Raw genomic sequence first — 27885 nt, forward strand, 5'->3', positions numbered from 1 at the left:
TTTCTACAAACTAATAAACTATTGTGTTCATCTAACTGCTGTGGCACTATGGACTTTCATTAATGTATGTAGCCTATGCATTTTCTGCACCACCTGCTATGTTGCGTATGTTAACTTATGGGATCTTCAATTTCTTCTCCACCTCGTCCTCATAGCGGTCCCTTCTTTGAAACTACCTCTCAAAAGATCAGCCAATCTCAGTGCTTATCCTAATCGGTTCAAGATTTTCCATTCCATCAACTAGAAAGGAAAGGAAAGGAAACTTTATAAATATTATAGATATTTTAATAATTTACAGTATCTTACATTTAATGTCAACAACATTCAGGTGGACAAAAAAATAAATAAAAAAAATGGTCACTAAAGTAGGCTATCAGTTCGCTTCAAGCTGTATGTGTGTTCCTTCACCCAAAGACTATCTTATGGCCTTCGGAAGTTGTCCTAGTTAAAAGAATGTTTCTAACAATAACATCACTTGAAGACAGGAACACACACAGCCACATTCTTAAGACAATTCTGTGACACTTCCAGTGCAGACATCATTCATCTGAGTCTGGCATCTGACAGAGGTAGCGCAGTGTACATGTTTGTGGTTCGATGGGCCAGGTTCAGGGCAGTTGTATTAGCGGGCATGCTGTTGTGATGGTGATCTCTTTCTGTTTCTTTCTCCTCCTCAGGCTCTTCAGATGGGCCTTTAAAAACTGCTCATTTAGATCTGGTTCTAAAAATAAAATATTTACTCATTACCAACCAAAACCTGTGAGTTTGAAATCTCTGAGAAATTGACAGGACTACTTATTTCATGGCTGTTTGAGGCATATTTGAGAGATTTTTGTAGACATATACCTTCGCTCCTGTGGAACTGGCATACCAAAGCAATACTGAACATGGAGAACACAGTGAACGCGATGAAGATGAAGACCAACTCAAACTTGGTGAAAGGCAGCTCCATAACACACACAAATACACAAACATACATACACATACATACACAGACATATACACTCACACAGTACGGACGCTGTACATAGAAACAATAAGTGTGCATGATTAACCAAGGGAAGATTTTCAACTATCAAGCATATGAAGGACCATCAAGTTGTGGCCTATGTACAGCTATGTAACACATCAACATTTTTTACAGTAAGTATACTTCCAGTTATGCTATTTGCATGACATTTTCACTAGGCATTAGTATTAACTCAGGTAAACCCTCCTATATAAATCCAAACATTAAAGTCCATAAGTAGAGTTTGATGTGTAATAAAGTGGAATGACACACCATGACTGCAACTGAAGACAAAGATAAACGTTCTGCATGAGGCTCTGCGCTAAACTCGCGAACTAACTAAAAGGCGCAGAAATTATGTCAAAACTTGAGAAGAACCATGGGCCTATCTATGTCTGTCAAACCGGCTCCGCAAGTTGGGACAAGAATGCACTGACTGTGAGTAGGCTAAGTAACCTGACTTTAAAGTTGTACAACCTGTCCAGTTATCTGGGTTGAACAAAGTGTAAAAATAGTGTTTGTAAGGGTTCGGAACGCAGATTCAAAATGAGACCTGTTTTCGCAATCATGAGCCACAAGATATCGTCAGATGTCAGTGTCCGGTACAAAAACTCCACTAGCACTAGTACTAGGACCATAGCTTTGGTAGACTATACAACAGAAGGTCTGCGCGCTAACCAGGCTACTCGGACTGAATCAGAACGCAGTGGCTACCGGTTACTTTATCTAGCGCATGTTTAAGCGATCTTCTTATAAGTTAAAATCCGCAGACAAAAAAATAAAAATATTTCTCTGTCCTCACCTTCAACCCGATGGTGTAAGTAGAAGTCTGACTTGCACTTGACTGCGGTAACATTTTACGAGGCCGACGTAGGCTGCTTGGTGCTTGAAAATGAACGACGCATCGATCGGAACAGGATTTTAAAAAACTTGTTTGGTCAGAAGTTAAGACATGCTATAGGCACGGAGAGGTTACCATATTTAGCTACCTGAAAAACGGCATGCTTGCTTCTGCAAAAAGGATAGTCAGAAGACTTACCACAATAGGCCTACTTAACCCGTGCAAATCAATGTAGTTGAATGTAATTCTCTATTTGCATGATGTTTAGTCACTCAGCAACATTAAATGACCAGCACATGTATACATATATATGGCACAGAAACATACCTGAATGGCAGTCAACAAAGGAGGTTATTGTAGTTCCAGTCCTGAAGCTTTTCTCCATAACAATTTAAGAGATATTAAAGATATGTATAAAGGATATCTCTTGAGTTTTGTTCCTAACATGACTCAACTACTTTGCAGAGTGGAACATAATATACAGCCAAAGTACACTTAACACTCCCATTCCCAAGGACAATCAACTACGTCACTCGCACACACACACACACACTCACAAGCTACACAAATAAAAAGCTCTAACTAGCTTTAAAGCGTAAACTCCAACTATTCCCTAATTTCCTAAGTCACACACACATTGTGCACCCTCCATTCATAAGCACTGGGTGCAGTCCAGGAGGTTATGCCTTCAGTAACACAGGATGCTGACCCAGGAACAGTGGCTAAATAACCCCTCCCTGTGCTCCACTGGGAGCTGCTCACTTACAGTAGTTCACACCAGCGTCGGCTGCTCACTCTGGGCCTCCCAGAAGTCTGTGCGGGGAGAGAGAGAGAGTAAGAACTTGATAGGAAAAGAGAGATTAATGCAAAGAGCTGTGTCATGAGTAGTATTGCAGAGCCTGAACCTGATCAAACAAGTAGGATTTGCCTACAGCTTTATGATTTACATAGGACAATCAGTCAGACAGGTCGGTAGACTCAGTGTGTTTGAGTAAGAGTGAGCAAACATTAACATTTTTTTGTTGTTCACATGACTTGCCAGGCTACATGACTTCAGTTTGGTCCATGACAATCTAGGGTGTATATACTGTATGATTTGACATGGTCAGCAATGACTGGTGTGGACGTGTGTGTACACACTCCTGTCCGTGGTGCTTGTACAGTTTTCCTTCATAACTCCGACCAGTGTGAACAGGCTGAAGACAATCAAAGAGAACACTACGGTGTAGAACTCCAGCTCGGTGAACAGAGAACCCATCTGCCAATACACACAGACACACACACACACACACACACACACACACACACCGAGTGAGAGACAGAGAGACAACAATTAGACCAAAGCTATGCATTTTGTTTTTATTTCAGCATCTGAATTACATCTGAATATTGGTGCAGGGCCGCCATCACTTGTATAAAAGCAGTATTTCTCACCAAGGAGTATTTTACATACACATTGGAGATGCTGCATTTGGGGTCATACCATTATGCTGAATATTGTGGTTGAGGGGTATGTGTACCTATAGTCCCTTTCTCACCAGAGAGATTTTTGGAGTTCCTAGAACATGACGTTCCTAGAACTCCCTTTTTTGCATTCACACCAGACGGATTTTGGGATTATTAAAGGTACACTATGCAAAATGTTCACCTTAATATAACCTTTACGAAGCCAATTTGATGGTAAACAAACTTGTAAAAGGGGAATTGTTCACCTAGCATATACAGCGATAGACGTAGCAAGAGAACCAGCCATGCAACTTCCAGAACAGAAGAAGACCTCTCGCGAGAATCATGAAATATCACCTTGTCAGTAGATATAGCTCTTTGGAGATTTTTGCCTGTTGTTAATCCTTCACCTCCACAACAAAAGCATTTTCATAGTATACAGGGGGAACAAGCTACACTACAAGTAGCCTAAGCTATTTACAACGGTAAAATATACACTGTAAAAAGTTTAACGTAAAATTTACAGCAACTTGCTGGCAGCAAATAACCAGCAAGTTGCTGTATTTCACTCTACAGTACACCTACTGTATATGAAATCACAGTACCTATGCCTGATACTGTAAATGCAAACTACAGTAGTACTACCAGTGCTGTAATGTATACAGTATTGAATTGTCTACTGTATTTTTAATCACAGTACTTATGGATCATACTGTAACTTAGTACAGTAGTAATACCAGTGCTGTAATATTATATACAGTAATTTTGGGAAATTCATATCCTGCTTTATCTACAGCCAGGATAAATTTGACTAGGCCTAGGTATGGTTTAGGCTACACAAACTTGCATAAATAACCATTGACAACTTGTTATCAGTTTGAAAAGCAAGTACATTTATTCACTTTTTTCCGTTTAGAAATTCTCGTGTGCTGCATCCTAACGTTAGACCAACGGTTGCAGTCAGCCTGATCCACCACCAGTAGCAGAGTGAAGCAGCACCTAGCAGAAATAGAAGAAAAAAAGATAAACAGTGTTAGATAACAATTTTCAACTGAAACTGAAGGCTACTTACAAGTGAAACTTTAGAATAATCATTTATATATATATACTGTATGTTTTTTGAGTTTACTGTCAAAATGCCAGGCTGAAGATGGTGTTAGCATAACGTTACATAAGTTAGCTGGTAGCAGCTAAACCTCCACGTTAACGTTAACCAGCAGCACATCATCTTCAGCCTAACATTGTGACAGTAACATACTAGGCCTAGCACTACTAGCGAATGTTTTATATAAATTATATGAATATATTAAACTGTAACTTACTGAGAACTAAGGTAGCAGCTAGGCCTAATATAAATGAGACTGCCAAAACGTTAACGTAACATAAAACATTAACGTTAATGCCACCTTCACAGCAACAGCAACTATGATAGCTAGCCTAACCTTACTTACTTAGTTGATCCAACAAGCATGGATGAGTTGTTGCATTAACGTTACATAAATAAATGCTTGCTTACCATTAAGGTGGAGCTGCGAACTTGACAGAGTGCTGAACACCGTTGGTCTGACTGACTGAACTGTTGCTCAAAATGATCTCCCGCCCGCCGGACAGTTCAAAAACGTCGTCGGCGGTGCACGCTTCAATCACCACGCCAAAATTTCCCAGTAAACCATAAATCCATGACTTTTCAATATCTTTTTTTTCAAAATGATGATTTGGATGGAAAATCAACATAATATCAATGTCACCTTGCTATCTGGGAGCTTAACTTTGTATTTATGTGCAAAAAGAAAACAGAAAACCCCAACTGATTTTCCGCCATGTTTTTTTTCAAAATTTTCAAAAAAGCTGACAAATGAGGGAGGAGTCAGATTTATTACTGTGGGTTATAATAATAATAATAATAATAATAAAGCTTTATTTGTATAGCACCTTTCATACACAGAATGCAGCTCAAAGTGCTTTACATTTGAAACATGTAACACAATAATAGTCAGTCAGTCATTATCAATCACTTTTTCTTTGCTGTTTATGTTATACTCAGCAACATATCAAAATATAGAAAATGACGCCATAAGACTGGCAGCCTTAACCCTCTTACCCCCACAAGCACGCCATATGGCAACTGTGGCAAGGAAAAACTCCCATATTCCAGGAAGAAACCTTGAGCAGAACCTGACTTAATAGGGGAGCCATCCATCCGGCTGGCTGCGCCCTCAATAGTAAGCAGATGTAGAATAATCTGAAAATGTAGTCTACAGGATAAGATGAGTTAACTAAAAGCTTTCCTGTACAGGTATGTTTTCAGATCTTTTTTCTAAAAATATTTACTGAACTTCGCCTGCTTGATGTACAGAGGCAGGGTGTTCCATAGTTTGGGGGCATAATGGATAAACGCAGCTTCTCCACTTTGTTTGTGGAGCACTTTGGGTACCGATTAAAAGATTAGAATTGGATGATCTAAGTTTCCTTTGTGGTTGATAAGATATTAAAAGCTCAGAGATATATGAAGGTGCTATGCCATTCAGAGCTTTGTAAGTAATTAACATAACCTTAAAATCAATTCTATAGGAAATAGGGGAGCCAGTGCAGTTCAGCCAACACAGGGGTGATGTGTTCTCTCTTCTTAGTCTTAGTTAAAAGTCTAGCGCAGAGTTCTGTATGAGTGCCAATTTCTTTAGATGTTTTTTGGGAAGACCAGTGAAAAGTGCATTGCAGTAGTCTAACCTGCTAGTGATAAAGGCGTGAATTAGCTTTTCTGCATCTTGTTGAGTTAAAAAGGGCCGCACTTTGGCAATGTTTCTCAAGTGGAAATAGGCTGTCTGAGTAACTTTTACTGATATGGGGCTTAAAACTTAACTCTGCATCTAAGATGACACCGAGGCTTGTTACTTTTGGTTTGACCTGGTGTGCCAAGTTCCCCAGATTACTAAGAATAATATCTCGCTTTAGTTTTGGTCCAACCAGAAGTACCTCTGTTTTGTCATCATTTAGTTTCAAAAAGTTTTTGCTCATCCACTGATTAATGGAGGTTAGGCATGCAGTGAGGGAGCAAAGGCCATCTGGGTTAGTTGGCTCCACAGAAAGATACAATTGGGTATCATCTGCGTAGCTGTGGAGAAGTTTACATTATGCTGACTTATGACGCTTTCCCAATGGGAGCATATATAGAGAAAATAGCAGGGGACCAAGGCAGCTCCCTGGGCCACACCAAAAGGCAAGTCATGTTTTCCAGATACATGATCTCCTAGACTGATATAAAAATCTCTGCCAGTAATGTAGGTTTGAAACCAGTTTAGAGCATTATCAGAGAGACCCACCCACTTTTGCAAGGCGGTGAATTAGGATGCTATGATCAATGGTGTCAAATGCCGCACTCAAATCCAGAAGAATAAGGATTGAGACTTTGTTTGAGTCGGTAGCTAGTCTGAGATCATTGACTATCTTTACTAGAGCCGCTTCTGTGCTGTGATTTGATCTAAAACCCGATTGGAATTTTCAAGGATACTGTTTTCGTTGAGGAAGGTATTTAACTGATTGCAAACAACTTTTTCAAGCACTTTGCTCAAAAACGATATAGATTTGATATAGGCCTGTAGTTGCTCAGATTGGTATGGTCAAGATTTGACTTTTTAAGTAAAGGTTTCACAACAGCGGTTTTAAAAGCAGTTGGAAATATACCTGTTTCTAATGAGGTATTTATTACCTTGAGAAAAAAAGGGAGCTAAGCCTCTTCATATACTTTTTTTGAGGAATGTAGTAGGGATTGGATCTAAAACACATGTTGAAGAGCCGGTTTGAGTTATAATTTTACCAAGCTCAGATTGAGTAATAGTGCTAAAGGACCTTAATTTTGGGGGGCTGTTTTTGGGTGTACTATCAAACATATTACTTGTGTTACCAATAGCCTCCCTTATAGAAATGACTTTGTTTTTTTGAAGAAGTCTGCAAATTCTTCAGATCTTAGAGAGGATGCCTGACTGAGTGTGTCAAAAGGTGTTTGATGCAATAGCCTATCAATGGTAGAGAACAACACCCTAGAGTTTCTACTGTTTTCAGCAATTACCTTAGAGAAGTGGTTCCTCCTCTCATTCCGAATAGCTCTATTATAATTTGCAATTTTTTTTTTAGAATGGCACGTGAACCTGTAACTTAGTTTTTTCTCCATGTTCTCTCAGCTTTCCTACATGATCTTTTTAGATCATGGATATTTTCGCTCATCCAAGGTGTCAGTTTGCTACAGGGCCTTTTTTTAGTCTTTTAAGGGTGCCACTCTGTCAAGCAGAGCGCCTAATTCACGATTAAGAGCCTCTACCATTTGATCAATGGGATGATGTAAAATATCTAAATTTATGGAGTCTATAAGAGCTATGAACTGCTGTTCTGCTCTAATGTCCAAGAGTCACATTTGATTGCAATTTCGGATGAATTTTTGGAGTATGTAGTACAATATTAAAAGATACACAATGATGATCAGACATATTTATATCATTTACTGATAAGTCTGTGACTTCTATCCCTCTGAAAATGACTAGATCGAGGGTGTTGCCAAGGTTGTGGGTGGGTCCTGTAACATGCTGCTTTAGCTCTAAACTGTCCAACACATTAAGGAACTTACTGGCTTTTAGCATCAGTTGTCTTATTGACATGAATATTGAAGTCGCTTATTTACAATTATCCGATCATAGCTAGTGATGATGAGCTTACATAAGTTCAGAAAACTGGTCGAGAAAGCCAGTCCATAGTTTAGGAGGGCGGTATAAGGTTAATAGAAGTACAACTGGGTCAGCCTTCAGAGTGAGGGCAATATACTCAAAGGAAGCGACCCGGGCCAAAGTTGACTCGTGTGCAACTATATTTGTTTGAGAGAATGGAGGCAATTCCACCACCCTCGCTTGCCTTGTCTAATTGAGTGGAAGAAATTATAATTTGGGGACAAGTCTCAACAAGAACAGCTTCATTGTCTGAAGTCAGCCAGGTTTCAACAAGAAACAGAAAATCCAATTTTTTTCACTAATAAAATCATTGATTGCAAAGGTTTTGGTAGTAAGTGCACCTATATTTAGTAAACCCATGTTAGCTGAAAATGCCTCTGGCTTTTTTGAGGAATATGCTGAGGTATGGAAAGAATATTTGTTAGGTTTCTAGTTTTAAATTTGTCTTTTCTTTTACTATACGCTGGGTAGAAATCAACGTTGAATAGAACTATAAGCATAAGTCATGCTATTGCATGACACAGCTTGATCTATGGTAGTAGTATTGTATGTTACCCTGCAGAAAACATTCTCAGACCCATCCACATGTATAATGCCATTCGAATCAATACCTGGGGCGGAATCTGTAATATTTTCTACAGAATGTCAATGTCTCAGTGTGGACGCTTATGTTGTCAGAGAGTAGCCTGGCTCCATGTTGGTTTGGGTGGAGACCATCACGCTTCAGCATACTGGGCCTCTCCCAGAACAAGCCCCAGTTGTTGACATAGGGATGCTTAGGGAAGCGCAGTAGCGCTTGAGCCAGGTGTGGAGATCGAACAGTCTGGACCATCTCTCAGCACCTTTCTGTAGGTAGGAGAGGCCCAGAGATGACAAAGCGTTTTTCTGTGCCCATCAGAGTGGTGATGATGAGAGTTTTGTAGTTTTCCTGCAGTGCTACTGACTGCTTATCTCTGATGTCGCTCGGTGCCCACGGTACCATGATGTTGTTGACCTTGGTGTGGCGGGCCAGGATGCTTGGGAGTTTCTGCTGGATGTCAAGGACCTTGGCACCAGGGAAGCAGTAGACCTTGGAGGGACCGCTACATGATGGGGAATGCAGAGGTCTCTAACCATGGAACCGCCGGCGACCAGGGGTGGAGGCTGATGAGGTCCGGGAGGGGGGTCGGGGGCGCCACTTTGAGGAGGGACCAGGATGGTTGTCTCGGGCTGAGGGGCTCCTCATCCCTCGGGTCAGAATGGCATAGCGATTTTCCAGTCGTATAGGTTGGGCTGGGCCTGAGGTGCCGTCCCGACCGCCTGTCGCGTGCTTGTGATGTTTGCTTCTACGCCATGGCTCAGGCTGGTGTGGGAGGGAGCTGGCCAGCAGAGCAGGCTTGGTTCTCAGCAGAGGCCGGGAGGCAACAGGGACAGAAGTTGCATTAGTGCATGGCATGGTTAAAGTATTGGAGGACAGAGGAAATCAGGGCATCTGGCATTTGTATGTGTAAGAGAGGTAACGCTACTTCACGGAGAGAAAGGTGTCGAGGAACCGTTCATCCTTCTCAATCTGATGGAGGGTCGCTATTCTGGCTTCGAAGTTCCACTATCTTTTTAAACTGAGAAGGACGCATGAGTCGCAGCCTGGTGCACAGCTGAGGGGAGGTGTCGCGGTCGCTGGGCGCTTCGCCGGTGTCAACTGTTTTTAAACGCTTGTTTGCTAGTTGGCTAGCAACAGCGATATCGCAGTTCCTTGATAACTCAACACAGGTAGCGGGTAAGTAATCTGAGAAGATCTCACTTTTATATTGAGTCACTAGTTTTGAGAGACGTTAGAAGGAATTTGATGCTTTCTTCTTCCAGATATCGCTTCCTTGGCCTGTATTATTTGCAGCCCTTGATACTGGCTTAACGCTTAACGCTAACGCTTGACAGAAAAGTTTGGCGATCAAGGTTATAGAGTCCGATAATCCAAAGCCTCGAAAGCAACAACAGTTTATGCAAGAGTTTGTTCACGATATAATCGGTAGCCAGTAAATCCGTAGAAAGTAGATGGTAACAAGGAGATTTAAGATAGATAAGTTTGGAAGTTTAGGTAGTTACATACCTTATGTAACATACCTTATACCATGTTACATAGGTAGTTACATACCTTATGTAACATGCGAATCATACCATGGGTTATGATTCGCAGTAAATTTTTATTACTGTAGTTTGACCATACAGCAACATAGGCCTACTGTATTCACAAATACAGTACACATTTTTCTCAAAAACAGCATTGATGCTGTGAAAATCACAGAATCTTGTTACAGTGTATTGGGACTCTAGGGGGAGCTCTACAGTCGTCAAAAATACCTGAACCTGCATAGTGTACCTTTAAAATACCTGAACCTGCATAGTATACCTTTAAAATACCTGAACCTGCATAGTGTATCTTTAAAGAGCAACTTGCGGGTTGGAAACCCTTATAAAGCATAGTGTAGATAATGATGAAGGAACTAGATTATCAGAAATAAAAAATGGTAACTACGCCAGAAACAACAATAAAATTGTGAGAAAATCATTTCAGCATCTATAAACCACTAACCGGTGAGGTGACAGACAGTAAAAGGTCAAGTTCAATGAATGGTGTAATGGATCCTGACTTTTCTATACAGCCTATGATCCTGGCACAGGCTCAAAGGAGATTATAAACAACGAAAATGCCTGTGACTGACGGGTAGAGGAAAGAGGTAGCCTTGAGTTTTGGTGAGTGACTCAGTGATAACGGTGGCGAACGCTGTAAGGGAGGGAAAGTGCACGCACACACATGCACACACACAGGCACGCACACACAGACTCACACGCATACACACACAGGCACGCACACACAGACTCACACGCATACACACACAGGCTCGCACACACAGACTCGCACGCATACACACACAGGCACGCACACACAGACTCACACGCATAGGGGTACGCACACAAGCACACGCATGCACACACACATAAACACAAACACGTACATGCACACATGCACAAACACACCCACACGCACACATACACATAAACACACATACACACACACACATAAACACACACGCACACATAAAACACACACACACACTTGTAGGCAAGCAGGCACATGCACACACACACACATGCACACACACACACACACACACACACACACACACTCGATTACCGCCACACACCCACTCACAAGTGAACACACACACGCACAGACACATAAATCACACACACACACACACACACACACACACACACACACACACACTCAAAAGCTTCGCGGTACATCTAGTTATAATTAAATTACGCACATTTGCATTCATACCGCTGCCGGTAAGTTCTAACAACGCATATGTACATAATTAAATATCACTGGCAATGTCAGAGCAAATATGTAACAAACACAGTGTAACAATACTTACAGGCATCTGAATGCACAAAATGAAAACATTCACGGAAGGAACGTTTAGAACTTTGCTAAAGTCAGTGCTGCGTGACATGTAAAAGGGAATATGAATGGAACATTGTAACGGTACCAGCTGGCTACGTTATAGGCAACCAGGTCGCGACGTTGTAGCAATTTTAATCATGGCACCAAATGACAATTTTTGCGAGTAGCCTACCATGGCAGTGTCGCGTAAACATTGTTCTATGGAAGTATATGTGTAGCTTTATGCAAATGAGAATGCAATCTGTAATATGCAATTCAAAAAGACATTACATTATGCATTGCCAATTCATTATCCAATTTAATATTGCAATTTGCAATAATTTCCAGCAAATTGTATTTTAATATGCAAAGTGACAATGCAATCCTAAAATCAATTTGAATAATTTTGGTTAAAAAATAGAATAAACATGGATTGAATTGCATTCCATTTTGCCATGGTACTTCAGTCTCAAAATTCAAATGGCAATTAATTTTGCATTTCAATTTTCAATATTCAGTTTCATAATTTAACTGTAAATTCGTTTTGCAATTTAATATTCAAAGTGCAACGTAGGATTGCATTTTGAAAACATATTTGGCAAAACTGACAATGCCAGCCTGAAAACAATTTGGATTATTTTGGGCAAAACGTTTTGCCATCGTTTTGAGGCATTTTATTCAAATGGAAAAGAAATAGCGCCCCCCGTGATTGCATTGCACTTTGCCACGCTCTTTGTGTTGCAAAATTCAAATGGCAATTCGATCTGTAATCTGTCAAGTCACTCGTCAAGGCGGGAACTAGGCTACGTCACTTCCGTGTTTACGTCTTACCCAGTTAGCGTTTGCAATAGACCTCTCCAGAATAAGTCCCGCCTCCGTAACTTCTGAATCCATCCAACTTCGGGTCGTCAAATGTCTATGGGAAATAACATGGCGTTTCGAAAGATCGTACCTGTCAAACTCTGTAGGTGACAAAGTAGAAAAAGCTGGTGGGCCGATTGGCCTACACACTTCTGCCATCTAGTTTCCACTGGATTTTTGATTGTCGGTGCCAGTTTAAGTAGTAAACGATTATTAATGCTAACCGAGCTAGTTCCGGCGTAATGCGGGCGGAGGAGGGCGATAGATCTTGCTCACAACCAACCAGTCACAATCTAACGTGATGGTCATTTTCACGTGTGATTCATGCGTGGTTTCAGTGGTCTATAAATGTAAATCGTTTGCAAGGTTCAGCCTCTTTTCAACATGACTTAACTTTGGTTTGACTGTGCGAGTTTGTTGGCTGTTATTGAGATATTTGAAAAAGAAAGAAATTGCGAAGACACTAAAGACATGATGAGATTTTTTTTCATGAATAACAGATTATGATAAGCAGACTAGGAATCAGAGGCTGAATCGTATTGAGTCGATAGCTTTATTTTGCATGACCTTGATCAGAACAGTAACGTTTTCAGAATGTATTAACAACCTATCAAACATGATGATTTCACGCAGGGTTAGTGCCACCTCCGTAGACAGACTCTGGTGTCACAAACTCAATTTCGGTGAAGACAAACTATGAAACATTGCCGTTGCTATGCAACCTTGACTGGATGAGTCGCGGCGTCTGAAGCGTGCGTTAGCTTAGTGCTTCTTACTGATATATTTTTACTTTAACGGCACCGACAATCAAAAAACCCAGTGGAAACTAGATGGCAGAAGTGTGTAGGCCAATTGGCCCACCAGCTTTTTTTACTTCGCCACCTAGATAGATAGATAGATACTTTATTGATCCCCAGGGGAAATTCAAGGATGGAATTACAGGACCTACAGATGTTTTACCGGTATGATATTTCGAAACGCCATGTTATTTCCCATAGACATTCGACGCCTGGAAGTTGGATGGATACGGAAGTTACGGAGGCGGGACTTATTCTGGAGAGGTCGATGGAGGAGTTTGCAGCTGCACTAAGGTCTCTGGCTGACAGACCCGGCTGTAGAGTACAGTGACAGAGGGGGCATTTGCGATTTTCAAGGGGGCACAATTTTTAACCGTGACCGCGAGTAGGCCTAGTGTCCGCGAGATCCAGCTGTGTTCTTACATTATTAAGGCTCTTATGTTGCTGCTGATAACTTTGCCTGTCTAACCTGCGGCATCTTTACCCCCCTCCCCCCAGCAGTCAGTAGCCTACAAATAAGCATCGTTTACAACAATTCAGCGAGATAGATTTGGCCAAACGTGGGCCCCCTTTGCGGTCGTGACAGCCGTGGGCCCGGAGCGACCGCACCCCCCGGTCCGCTTATGAGGCTAGCCAGACCATGAACTTTAAATTGATTTTAGGATTGCATTGTCACCCTTGCAGATTAAAATACAATTTGTTGGAAATTACTGCAAATTGCAATATTAAATTACATAATGAATTGGCAATTGCATAATGTAATGTCTTTTTGAATTGCAGATTGCATTCTCATTTGAATTAAGCTACACATATGCTTCCATAGTTCTCGCTACCAACTAACAACATTATCAGTTGAACAGGCTACCATGTCACTGCCACGTTACTTGTGGTACCAAATGACAACAACTCTGTGCAACGCTGCAAAGACGTGACCAGAAGGTAATGTCGCGGTGACCAAATTACCACGTTGTGACAAAGTCGTAGCACCGTAATGTGTTTGCTAGGCTACAATAATGTGCGTGTTAAAGCAGCTATACTACTGTCTATCTGAGTGTATTACTGATGCTACTATGACGGGAAAATGGATTCAACCCTCCAAACCATATATTTTCTGAGAACTTTTGACAAGATTCTGGAAAGACTGTAGGCCTAATCTCTTAACTTATGTCCCCCACTCAAGCTTTACTCAAAATAGGCCTACTAGTCTTTTAAGACTAGTCTCTACTCCTGTTTGCTTTTCTCCTAGTCATATAGGCAACTTTAAGAGCCTAATTTAAATAAATTTGATTTAATATACTTTCTGTATGTTGTCACAGCCTACACCAGAATGAGCATCAGGTGGCTGGTCATTTCCAACTTATTCAACTGCTGCATCTGCTTTGCTTGAAGTCTGATTATAACTTCACCATAGGGTAGCCTACACACAATTTACCCTTATGGCAATGACTATATTTTGGATATGTTTAAGGTACATAATATCGGACAGACCGATATATATTTTTTTTACTCAGCTGACAGTCCTGCATCAACCTGCACTGACAACATTGAAGCTATATACATAGCCTAATGTGTATAGCCTAAACAAATGCTACAGTATAGGCTTTTCTCATAGATATAGGCCTACTGACTGTCTGTATCTACCGGTTTTTCTAACATGTATGTTCGATTTTGAACTATCTGCTTTGCTTGTGAATGAAGTTGTAGTCATGTTCTTGTTGAACGATGCTGGGAAGCGTGTCCCTGTTTCCCTGTCAACATGTACTTGCTCTCCTCTTGTTGACTCGTAACCATGTTGTAACTTCACCCGAAGTTGCTGCACCTTCCAATGAGCGTTGTCTGAGGATCAGTTAGATCTATAGAACATCTACTTCCTTGTAATAAAATGGGCTAATACTAGGCCAGTCATTACATTTTATAATCATGGAGCAACGGTTTAGGCAAATTCGCGAGGGGATATTCTCACGCTTTGTGCTGCTGCAGTCAGTCTGGGCAAACCGAGGGATAACGCGAAAAGAAAAAAAAAGTCGCCAGACACACGAAAAAGTCACCAGATGTGTTGTCAGTCGCTAGATAAGATTTTCAGTTGCCAGAGACGGCCAAAAGTCGCTAAATTGGCAACACTGGTTCCTATAACCACTTGACCCAAAAGAGACTAATGTGGACATAAGCTCCATTTGTACATATATCCAATTTGAAACCAATTTTCACCATTGCCATTATTACCATTCATTTCTTGTTGCAAACCATAGTGACTGTCTCAGTTTTTTTATCCAGCTGAACAGAATTGGATTCTGATGGATCAAAATCTATGTATCATACAAACTATTGTGCAATTGCATATTGTGCCATTGCTCCTTGTTAATGATAAAAGGTTTGTGCTACACCAAAAAAAGTAGTATTGTCAGACAACATAAGGTGAAATGGCTACTATTGCTGTAATAATGGTGATACTGGTGACAATGGCCATGCTGGTTGACAATATTGCATGTCTATTTGTTGATATAAAAATCACTTACTTACAATGTTTTTTCCCCTCACTTCTGAGCTTTCCTGCTAGAGAACACAGAACAAGAAACACTTTGTATTTACCACAAACTGGTTTCTACATGTTCCATTTGGTTACAAGACACCTTAAATGCAATCAACACTTCAAACCCCCTCGACTCCCTTCTGCAGCTCTGTAGTTCACACATGTACAGAAAAAAGTTACTTACGTACAAACAATCAGCAACATTCCCATTCAGACGATGTACATCCAAAAGACCTATTCTTTTACAGATGCACAGTGTTTGAGTTTGTGTGTAACGTGATATAGTGGAGAAGTCATCCAAACAGGCAGAGCTCAAATTGCTCCAAGGGATTAAAGTTTCAGAGTGCCGTGGCGGTTTCTACTTGCGATCTACTTCCCTGTTCGCCTGATGTCGATTAGCCATTCAATGAGACATCTGATGCATTGACCAAGATAAGAATGTGAGAAACCACTGAATAGTACTAAAAATGGGTAGCAAGAAATGGTAGGTGATGGGTGAATGAAAGTATAAGTATATATACTCTTTTGATCCTGTGAGGGAAATTTGGTCTCTGCATTTATCCCAATCCGTGAAATAGTGAAACACACTCAGCACACAGTGAACACACAGTGAGGTGAAGCACACACTAATCCTGGCGCAGTGAGCTGCCTGCAACAACAGCGGCGCTCAGGGAGCAGTGAGGGGTTAGGTGCCTTGCTCAAGGGCACCTCAGCCGTGCCTACTGGTCGGGGTTCGTACCGCAAACCCTCCGGTTACAAGTCCGAAGCGCTAACCAGTAGGCCACGGCTGCCCCATTAAGAGAATAAGGTTTAGAAAAGGGAATATTTCAGACAGACAAGGAGAGACAGGATATATTTTACACATGAGCGTGAGCTCTGTCAATCCAAGTGCTTCTAACAGTAGACTATTGTGAATAGAAGGGCTGTTGAGGTTGACAGCAATTGCCACAGGAAGTCTGGTAAAAACAGATGCCATGTTTCCCAATGAAGATAGTTTATTTCACCCACACACTTATGACACTCATGGCATCCGGGGGGTATTTGATGGTTCAGTAGTTGTTGTGGTTTCATGTAGTTGAAAGAGTGTCGGGATTTCCACCCCCGCTGTTTATTGCGAAACAAGGCAGCCGCTTTTATTCATTCAAGTGCACTGTGCTGTGGAAACATTATTGCGTAGCCAAGTAGCCTAAATTGAGTTATTTTTTAATTATGCATGATTTACTTTTTTATTACATTTGCAGGCTGGAATGCCTTGCGGCAACAAATGTGTTTAAATGTAGTAGGCCTAGTAACTGCTTCAGCCTCTGGCAAGCTCAGAAGGGGGCGGCAAGTGACTAGCTTGAGAGGGACGTGTTGGAGACCCATGGTGTAGGACAACGACTTTTTATTGGCAACAATATAAAATATTAAGAAGAGCTCTTTTATTTAATTGAGTTAAATCGAAACAATGTCTTCTAGTGTTTGTGGACTGATAGCCCTATAGGCAATTAGTACCCCATGTATTTGGGGGGCCGGCCTTTATTTGTCCGAATCGACCGCTACCCCGGCTATTTTCCGAGACCCGGCTAAAAATAGAATCCCGGCCATAATTTGAGGATTTACGGTATACACAAAAGCAAACGCACACATGCACACACTCATTTACATTTTCACAAAAGTTGCAAGAGTAGGGGATGGAGTAGGAGATGGAGAATGGAGAAATTCACAGTGATTCATTTTTGCGGAGAGAATGTGCAGGACTGAGCGGTGGTACATCTAGTTTATCACATCGCTTTGTGGTACATCTAGTTTATCACCCTCCAGGACAACCTAGCAGCTTTGACCATGAATTGGAATATTTATATTATTTGAATGATCGATGCATCGCGACGCGGACATGGATGCTGCTGCATCGATGCAGTGGCCAACCATAATCGATTATCTGTCTGTCAGATTGTCTGCTGTGTTCAGACTTTGTTAAATAAAAAATATTGTTGATATAATTTTTGGATGAAAACATAAGTAATATTGAAAACTGTATTATATTAAAATATACAGTATCTTAAAAAAGCCCCAACAATTTTAGCAAAAATGACCTTAATTATGCAGGTTGAGAGTCGTTCTGATGGTTCGACAACACTTTTTGGGTCGTTTGGTGGGTGCTTCGTCTCCCCCTAGTGCTTCTCTGCGGAAAAAAACGAATATGCAACTTTCTGGTCGCGGTCCGAAAACATCCGGATGTAACTCAGCGGAAGTATCCAATTGCGCCTCGAAAATGTAGTCAGATTGTAGTTTCTAAGAAGACTGCAAAACGGACTCCGACTTGGCTTTGTTGCTGTTGAAATTGTAAGTAGCCTACCCTTGGGTGAACTTCGTTTTTGTAATGTGATTTGTTAGTCTCTTGAACAATGTGTTTGCTCGACTGTTTTATTGTGAGCCTTGTATGTGTGTTTAGCTTGGTTTCTTGATAGCTCGCTAGCTAGTGGGGGTTTAGCGTAGCAGTCACTTGCTACCGAAGCTGCAGGGGGAGCTATGTCGTGAAAAATGCGAGCCCAAATCAGGCGAAAACCCAGAAACAGCGAAAGAATAACCAGACCTGCATAGGGCTTCTTTAATGCATTTTGCATCCAAGTCAAATATCCTATGGCTTTAATAGAAAAGTGTATTTGACGCATCGTGATGCATCGAGATATCGAATTAAATCGAATCGCTGACATGATAATTGTAATCGAATCGAATCGGGAGATCAGGGAAGATTCACACCTTTAATTAAAAAATGAATTAATTTATGTGTACATTTAGTGACTGTACACTCATTGGCCTGTAGATGGTGGTGTTGAGCGAAGGGTTGCTGTCTACCAGGGTGAGGGGCTATATTGCATTTATTGTCTTACACACTATCTCTCTCACAAACACACACACACACACACACAGACATAAACATACATGCACACACATATGCACACATACACACACACACTCACATTCTGATTTACGTAGTTTGTCCACCAGATGGCGCAGCAAGACGGAGCCGTATATGGCTCTGCTACAAGGTATATTCATCATTATCATCATATTCACACTTTACTTCCGAAAACCACAGTGGCTTACAGTTTCACTGCATTGTGGCTTGTGTGTTCATGGTAGAATGATTTTCAGGTGAAATGTAATTCCTATCTCTTCTTGAAGCCGAAATAAACCTGAGAATGTTTATCGGACATGCTTGGTTTTTACTGCAGGAAGGCTTCTAATCTTTCACCAGCTTGATGTTATATGTAGTCTAAAATAATGTTAACGTTTACATAAGTTGAGCAGAGATGAGAAGTAATGAAGTACAAATACTTTGTTACTGTACTCAAGTAGATTTTTCAGATATTTTTTACTTTTCTTTACTATTTATTTTTGAGGCGACTTTTTACTTTTACTCCTTACATTTTAACACGAATATCGGTACTTATCGGTATCGGTTTGTTACTTTAGTTTCAAATAATTCGGTGGAGTTTATTATTTTTCGCGTCATCAATAGTGGATGGGAATATATGTTGCACTTGACGCATCACTACAAGATGACTCGACAGATTTGGGGGGCATTCATTCACGGCAAATCATTGCAGCTTGGTGGCAGTAATGTTAACGTTAACACGTAGTAGTATGTCTCAATTAAATTTAGTCAAAAATGCCCTCCTTCTCTTCCTGCCTTTGGTGCTTCCCTAACTTAGCTGCAGTTTAGCCTATATCCTTAGCAATAAGTAGATGCAGTATTGGGTCTTGAACAGGGATGTAGTGGAGGCTAAACGCAAGTAAACACAGTTTACCCACCTCTGAAATTTCAGAAATAGTTTATCCACCTCTTATTAGAGTTTATCCAACTCTCAGAATAGTTTATTCACCAATTACAACTGTTAACATTTACAAATCACACTGTATTATCTACAATAACAATATGTACACTTATCAACACTCTATGAACCACTTAATGTCATTTGTATTGTTATAAACATTGGACAATAACCTCCACCATCATCAAACATGTTCTGAATGCCTTTTCTAAAAATAGCAAAAACAAAGAAAGGGAATGACAAACAGATCCAGAAACAGATCCAGAAACGATTCAACATAAAAAAGCTGCTAGACGCAAATATCAACAGAGATTTTATTGTAGACCTAAAGAACCAGTTCCAAGCACTAGCAAACATGGACGATGGCTCAGTCAAGAGTAAGTGGGAAAGGGCAAAGAACTCCTTCAACAAAACATGTGAAGAGAAGCTTGGTCACTCCAGAAGAAAGATTGTCAGAGGAAACCATTGAGACAATTGAGAAAAGGAGAAAGATCAAGGAAAGTCTAGAGCAAGCAAAGACAAGGGCACAAAAACAAAGCTTAATACAGGAATACTCCTACTGGAAATAAGATTAATACAGGAATACTCCTACTGGAAATAAGTCAAAAGGAAATCTAAAGGGGACAAAAGAAACCACAATGACCAGCTAGCAGAGCATGCTGAAGATGCCCTGCAGAGAAATGACATTAAATCAGAATACAACATCACACAGAATCTGGCAGCTGCAGAGAAATGACATTAAATCAGAATACAACATCACACAGAATCTGGCAGCTGCAGAGAAATGACATTAAATCAGAATACAACATCACACAGAATCTGGCAGCTGCAGAGAAATGACATTAAATCAGAATACAACATCACACAGAATCTGGCAGCTGCAGAGAAATGACATTAAATCAGTATACAACATCACACGGAAGCTGGCAGGAAAGCCAGTCAACACATCCAAACCAATAAGGGTCAAAGAGGGAAACATCCTCAGTAAACTAGATAAACAATTGGACAGATGGAAAGAGCGTTTCTGTGAACTATTCAACGGAGAAGAAAATCCTGATCCACCAAACATACCTGAAGGTAAAGACCTCGAAATAGACACAGACCCAATCACAAAAGATGCATCCTCCAGGCGCTAAGAAAAATAAAGAACGACAAAGCCCCAGGACCAGATAATATAGCACCAGAAGTCTTGAAGGTGTGCCCTGAAACAACATCCTCTACGACCTCTTTACAGCTCTAGTTAGTCGCTTTGGTTAAAAAGCGTCAGCCAAATGTAATGTAATGTAATGTAATGTACAGCTATATGGGAGACCGTGGAAGTTCCAGAAGAATGGAGACTGGGCCTCATAGTAAAATTACCCAAGAAGGTCGATCTGGGCAACTGCCAAAATTGGAGAGGGATACAGCTACTTGAAATCTGTCCTTTAATTTGGGTCAGAAACATGGAAACAGACGAAGAAAACTGCAAGCGTTTACCAACAAATGCCTCTGCCAAATACTGAGGATACGGTGGCCTGAGGGCATTTCAAATCAGCAACTGTGGAAGACAACAAAACAAACTCCCATCAACGACAGCATGAGGAGACGGAAATGGCGCTGGATTGGCCACATCCAGTGAAGACCACAAACCAACATCACAAAACACGCACTGGATTGAAATCCACAGGCCAAGAGACACAAAAGCCGCCCAGTGACAACATGGAGAAGAACACTGGACCAGGAGCTTGGGGAGAGGCAAAAGAGCTGCACATGTCAAGTGGAGAGCTATTGTGCAGGCCCTGTCCCTTCAGGGGCGAAGAGGACTAAGGAAGTAAGTAAGTAATACCTGTAGACGCACTGATTTGGCACCAATGTATTAATTTGTTATGAGTTAACCATTCATGAAAAATAAAAACATTCAAGTTGTTGATTTTTTATTTACTTATTTACTTTTTTTATTTTTACTATTCAGACTATTTATTGCCCTTTTTAATGCAAGGTGATTTCTTGGGTTCAGATCCACTGTCCACTGGAAGAGACAAAAGCCTTTTCTTGTTTTATTTTCTTGCATGCAGTGTAAAAATCCTCTATTGCATTTCTTTTGTTTCTGGAACATCATGGGGTTCTGAATGGGTTAGAATGGGATGCAACATATATATTCCATACAAAGAGTCAGTGAATAAGGACACTTTCTCTACTGTTAGGGCAAGTCTTGAATTTACACACAACATACAGGCAACTACACTAGATAACATGAAATCTCTGCATGATAATCCCTCTTTCCAAGCAGACAAAGATAATTTTGAACCGACAGCTCATTGACATTTGTTTACTTAGCCGCATCATTATGTGGTGAACACGGGACCTGTGTTGGTTTTGGGATCCAGGCTGAAGGGGTTATAGGTAGAGACATCTGCTTTGCTCCCCCTGCATTGGGTGTTTAGTGAGTAATAAACTGAGAAATAAGGGGCTGCACACTCATATCCTGAGTGCAATGCGTATGTGTTAAAACATCTACCATGCCCTTGAGCAAAACACTTCAAGCTCACAAGCTTGAACTTTGATGGTGGTCAAAGGCAGTTAAAAGGTATCCCACATGGTTATGACCCAATATAACCGACAGATGCTAGGAGCACTGCTCTATGGACAGCATTTATGGGCAATGAGTGTGTGTGTGTGTGTGTGTGTGTATGTATGTGTTTGTGTGTGCCTGCATGTGTGTGCACATATCTTTATGTGTGTATTTGTGTTCATAAGTGTGTGTGTGCATGCGTGGTGTACAGTCACTAAATGTACATATATATTCATTTATTGTATGGTCCCCTATGAATGGATATGGGATGGGTTGATATGGCCCCTGGAGGCCAACATACCAAAAAATTAGGTCGTTAAAAATAAAAAAGCAAAAATGAATGGTTGTAATCGCAGGTATCTCTGGCTGACAAGGTCATAATTGCACGAAATTGGAGGTGTAGGATCACACACACACACACACACACACACACACATAAGCACACACATACACCCATAAAAACACACACACAGATACACACACAAACAGGTACGCACAAACTCACACACACACATTTAACACACACATAAATACACACACACACACACACACATAAAGACACACGCACACTGTAGACATGCAGGCATACGTACACACACACTCACATGCACACACACAGGCACGCACACGCACACACACACACACACACACAGGCCCGCACATAAGCACACGCACACACACATAAACACAAACACGTGCACACAAGCATGCACAAACACACACACACGCACAAACATACACGCACACACACACAATCACATACACACACATAAAAACATGCACATGAACAGAGATGGGAAGTAACAAAGTACAAATACTTCCAATACCAATTACAACTGTTAACATTTAAAAATCACACTGCATTATCCACAATAACAATATGTACACTCATAAACACTCTATGAACCAGTTAATGCTACTGGTATTGTTATAAACATTGGACAATAACCTCCATCATCAAACATGTTCTGAATGCCTTTTCTAAAAATCTGATGCCGCATGATGCAGTCCACCTTACCGTGATCACTTAATTCATAGTTTACCCACCTCTTATTTTACCACTACATTCCTGGTCTTGAAATATTCACAGGAATCCATAGAAATTAAATATTCATGTTATTTTATCCAATATTAGTTGTGCAGATGTATAGTCCATCTTATACACACATGAAGCCAACAAAGAAAATGCAAAAATAGAGACTTTTTTGTAATTATTCCATTTTGTGTCATGAGAACCTGACATACAATCCAAATAGTCTACAAGATAGATAGATAGATAGATAGATATATACTTTATTGATCCCCAGGGGAAATTCAAGGTCTCAACAGCATACATACAAGACAAACACATTCTTTAACAGCAGAAGAGTAATTAAAGTATATAATATAAAAACACAACTAAGCAGTAAGGACAGTAGAAGATAAAGAATATGCTAAATATACTAAAATACAAATAACAAAATTACAAATTATACTAACACTTAATCTAAATCAATTCTAAAAACAGTATCCACATAGTGGTGATTAATAAATCAGAGGCGCTTGCAATGACTGAGGCAGGGACTGAGCCTGTGATTCTCTGTGCATAGTAAGGTATGGTAAGGTGCTCTAAGGTGCTCTGTGTGAATGAGTGTCATGGTGGTAGTGCAATGGTGATAGTGGTCATGGTGATAGTGCAAATGAGTAAGTCAACAGTGCAACAATGCAGAAATAAAGTAAAGGAAAGTCTATATATCTATATATTTAACTATTTAAGAAAATGTATAAGTGTGGCAACAGTTCGGCTGTGGCATGGAGGGGGTGTTATGCATATGTGCTAATGTGCTAATATAGCACGCAAACAGTGAGGCATAAAGACAGTTGGACAAGTGGCTAGTTGGACAGGCAGTACCAAACATGGAGGGGATGAAGTGGCAGACAGACTATGCAGAGAAGTCTATCTCTCCTCTTCCCTTAAGTGAGGCATTGAACAGTTCAATGGCCCTGGGGACAAATGACTTTCTCAGTCTGTCAGTTGTGCAAGGCAGTGAGCGAAGTCTCCAGCTGATCAGGCTCTTCTGTTTAACAATAGTGCTGTGGAGTGGGTGACACTCATTGTCCAAGATGTTGATCAGTCTGTTCAGGGTCCTTTTGTCAGATAGTGAAGTGATACACTCCAGTTCAGCTCCCACTACAGAGCCAGCTTTCCTTACCAGCCTGTCAATTCGCCCCACATCCTTCTTCCTTGTGCTTCCACCCCAGCATACTACTGCATAGAAGAGGACACTGGCAACAACAGACTGGTAGAACATCCTGAGGAGCTTACTGCACACATTGAAGGACCGCAGCCTCCTCAGGAAGTACAGCCTGCTCTGCCCTTAGAGTGCATCAGTGTTGGCTGACCAGTCCAGTTTATTGTCCAGGTGGAGACCCAGATACTTGTAGGTGCTAACCACCTCCACATTGACCCCATCAATGTGAACTGGTAGCAGAGTGGGCTTAGACCTGCGGAAATCCACCACCATCTCCTTGGTCTTTGAAGTGTTAAGTTGAAGATGATTGAGTTTGCACCATTGCACAAAGTCCTCCACCAGGCTCCTGTACTCCTCCTCCTGCCCGTTCCTGATACACCCCACAATTGCAGTATCATCAGAAAACTTCTGCATGTGGCATGACTCGGTGTTGTAGCAGAAGTCAGATGTGTACAGGGTGAACAGGACTGGAGAGAGCACAGTTCCCTGTTGCGCTCCGGTGCTGCAGATCACAGTGTCAGAGAGACAGTTCTTCAGTCTGATCTAACTGTGGTCGCCGGGTCAGGTAATCTGTAATCCAGGTTACCAGGTGAGCGTCCACACCCATCTGCAAGAGTTTGTCTCCCAATCTGATGGATGGTGTTAAAAGCACTTGAGAAATCAAAGAACATGATTCTCACAGCACTTTTCCCCTTGTCCAGGTGGGAATGTGTCCTGTGTAGAAGATAAGTGATGGCATCGCCCACGCCCACTTTCTCCTGGTAAGCAAACTGTAACGGGTCTAGTGCATGGCGCATCCTGGGGTCTGAGATGCCTAAGACCAATCAATCTCCCATTGTCTTCATCACATGTGATGTAAGAGCGACAGGTCTGTAGTCATTAAGCTCACTAGGGTGTGGCTTCTTAGGGACAGGGGTGAGACATGATGTCTTCCACAGTGTTGGAACTTGTCCAAGGCGTAGGCTCAAATTGAAGATATGCTTCAGTGGTTCCCCCAGTTCAGCAGCACAGGCCTTGAGTAGCCTTGGGCACAGTCTGTCAGGCCCAGCTGCTTTATTGCTGCGCAACCTCAGAAATGCATACTTTTATTGTCAGTATGCATTTGGGGTAACCAAAAGTCCTTGGGGAGTTTCCATAGGGCATTACAAAAGGCATGAGCATACCTTGGCAAATAATGGTCTAAAGTACTCATTTTTCATTTTATATTGATCTACGTTTGCACACAGCTTCACACGACCTGATGCTAGGCTCAGTTGTGTTTCTAAAATCATGTCAAGTGACCTAGAGGGAAAAGAAAGAAGAGAGAGAAAAAACAATATAGGCTCTGTAACTCTGTGCCAGTGCTTTTTAAGAAACTACAGGAATTAGCTTTCTAAAGATGTCCAGCATTTGATGGTAAGCCAATACAACACACTGCCCTCTGAAGTAGGCAATGCAATGTTGGGGGAGGGAAAGGCTAGAAATGGAAGATTTAAAAAAAGAGATTGGCACTTGCACTCTAGTAACATTTGTGTGGTCCAGGTACTGTTGCATAAAAAATGGTTGTCATTCACAAGGCTACTTTTACTTTTATACTTTAAGTAAATTTCCAAGCCTGTACTTTGTTACTTTTACTTGAGTAAAGAAGTTAAATCAGTACTTCTACTTTTACCAGAGTATTTTTTAACACAAGTATTTGTACTTCTACTTGAGTACGAGAAGTGAATACTTTTGCCATCTCTGCACATGAAGGCAAGCAGGCACACACATGCACACACACATAAACACACACACACACACACACACACCACATTACCCCCACACACCCACAAGCGAACACACACACATGCACAGACACATAAAACACATACACACATGCAGGCAAGCAGACACGCGCACACACACACACTACACCCCCCACCACCACCACCACACACACACACACACACACACACGTAGCCTATACACAAAAGCAAACGCACACAGTTTATGGTTATTCACCCTATTATTCTGTTCAATTATTTTTTCAATCTATTGATAATGTTGATAATGTTGATAATGTTGGTGCTATAGCCTAGATTTAGAATCTATTGATAATGTTGATAATGTTGGTGCTATAGCCTAGATTTAGAGGGGAAATCCGGTGGTACTGAAAACATCATATAGTTGCCGAACTAAAGTGCAGTGAGTAAACTATGTGGCTGCCAGTGCCCATGAGATTTGATGGAATAGAGCAGGGGCTTTCAACCGGTGGTCCGCGCATCATGCAGGTGGTCCAGGCCTTCCAGCCTGCGTAATTTCACAATTAATAATTTTTTTTCATTATCATTAATTTTTCCAAACCATTTCCAGAATTTTTGCGCATTGGTGTGAATACTGAACTTATTGAAAATATCTAAAATACTATAGAGGAGATGAGATTCAAACTGACACAGGATATACTACTAGCTTGTAGGCCTACAGGTCTATCCTGTGCTTTGCTAGTGTGTTTTGCGTCCCAACGTCACACACGCACATTCATAAGGTAGGCTACAGTCTCTGCGCGAAATAGACCAGCATATCGGACGGAGTCCCCCCACACACACAATACATAGTGGTCCGTGGATTACTTGTTTGTCAGGATGGTGGTACCTGGCACAGAACCAGTTGAAATCCCCTGGAATAGAGAGGTGAATGACATCATCGGCTAGCGAGAGAGAAAGAGTGATAGGGGATGTCGCTCCCCGCATTCCAGTGGACCTGAGGGAGAGGGTGTGATTGTTGTGGTTTATTGAGGAGCTAAGATATGGGCATCAGTAGGAACAGTGAAACATTAAACACGGCAATAAATGGTAAGTAGCCTAACACTTTTTCAGATAAAAAAAGCTGCAACTATGTTGCTATCAAAGATTCTAGAGCGGAGCTCTGTTCTAGAATCTTTGGTTGCTATGCAACCCACTGCATTAAGGAGCGCCAACGTCTCCAACTATGAATGAACAGCTAATCTGAACGAGGCAGCACCAGTCAACGTTAGTATGCGAGGTGCTCTCGCTAACTGGAGTAATTTAATTGAAACGTGATTGGAAAATATTGTAAAACGACTTCAAAAGTTAAGTAGCCTAACTTATTTTGGAAACACTTCTGTTGTTTTTTTGTCTTGTTCTGATGCTAAAGCAGCCCCTTAGCACTCTACCTATGAAGAAATAACTCCAATAGCCTAACCCATATTGTTACACAGTAGAGTTCTAGGCTGGGTGAACCCAGCCTGATCTGCCAGCGATTTCTTTTGAGCTTGGTCTGGTGAAACCCAGACTAGATACACGGGATATGCAAGGGGGCAGGCGAATTCCCGGAAGGAGAAGAATCAATGTAAGCTGGAGGGACCACTTCTCTGCTAACCCCATAGAAGCCCATTCATTTTAGGATTTTTTTGAAATACCATAACTTCATATAACATATATCCTGTGCCGATATTGTAGCTTATGTGTAATCTACATAAACAATAAAAGGCAAAACAAGACTCGACTACCTCGTACGTAACGTTAGGTTCCAGTAAGAAGAATGTTTAGTATGTCCGGTTGAAGTGAAGCTAACGCACGGTTTGGATAAGAAGCTCAGTCCAGCCAGCACGGAAACTCATGAACAAAGCTATGTAGCCTATAGCATTGTATGTTAAAGTAAAGCATTGCATAGAGGCAAGT

General features: G+C 41.2%; 1 long non-coding RNA gene across 3 annotated transcripts; it reads right to left on the reverse strand.

The window, feature by feature from the left end:
* Window positions 1–267: 267 nt before the first annotated feature.
* Window positions 268–15649, reverse strand: LOC125300837. 3 transcript variants are annotated; one of them, XR_007194615.1, is made up of 5 exons: window positions 15613–15649; window positions 2991–3108; window positions 1812–2663; window positions 847–1021; window positions 268–721 (listed from the first exon to the last, which is right to left on the reverse strand). It is a non-coding gene; the product is annotated as an uncharacterized LOC125300837 (long non-coding RNA). The 3 variants fall into 3 exon arrangements; XR_007194613.1 differs by having other exon boundaries at window positions 847–2663; XR_007194614.1 differs by lacking the exon at window positions 15613–15649 and adding an exon at window positions 4199–4237 and having other exon boundaries at window positions 847–2663.
* Window positions 15650–27885: the final 12236 nt, after the last annotated feature.

Source organism: Alosa alosa, chromosome 1, assembly GCF_017589495.1.
Source record: "Alosa alosa isolate M-15738 ecotype Scorff River chromosome 1, AALO_Geno_1.1, whole genome shotgun sequence".
Taxonomy (NCBI): domain Eukaryota; kingdom Metazoa; phylum Chordata; class Actinopteri; order Clupeiformes; family Clupeidae; genus Alosa; species Alosa alosa.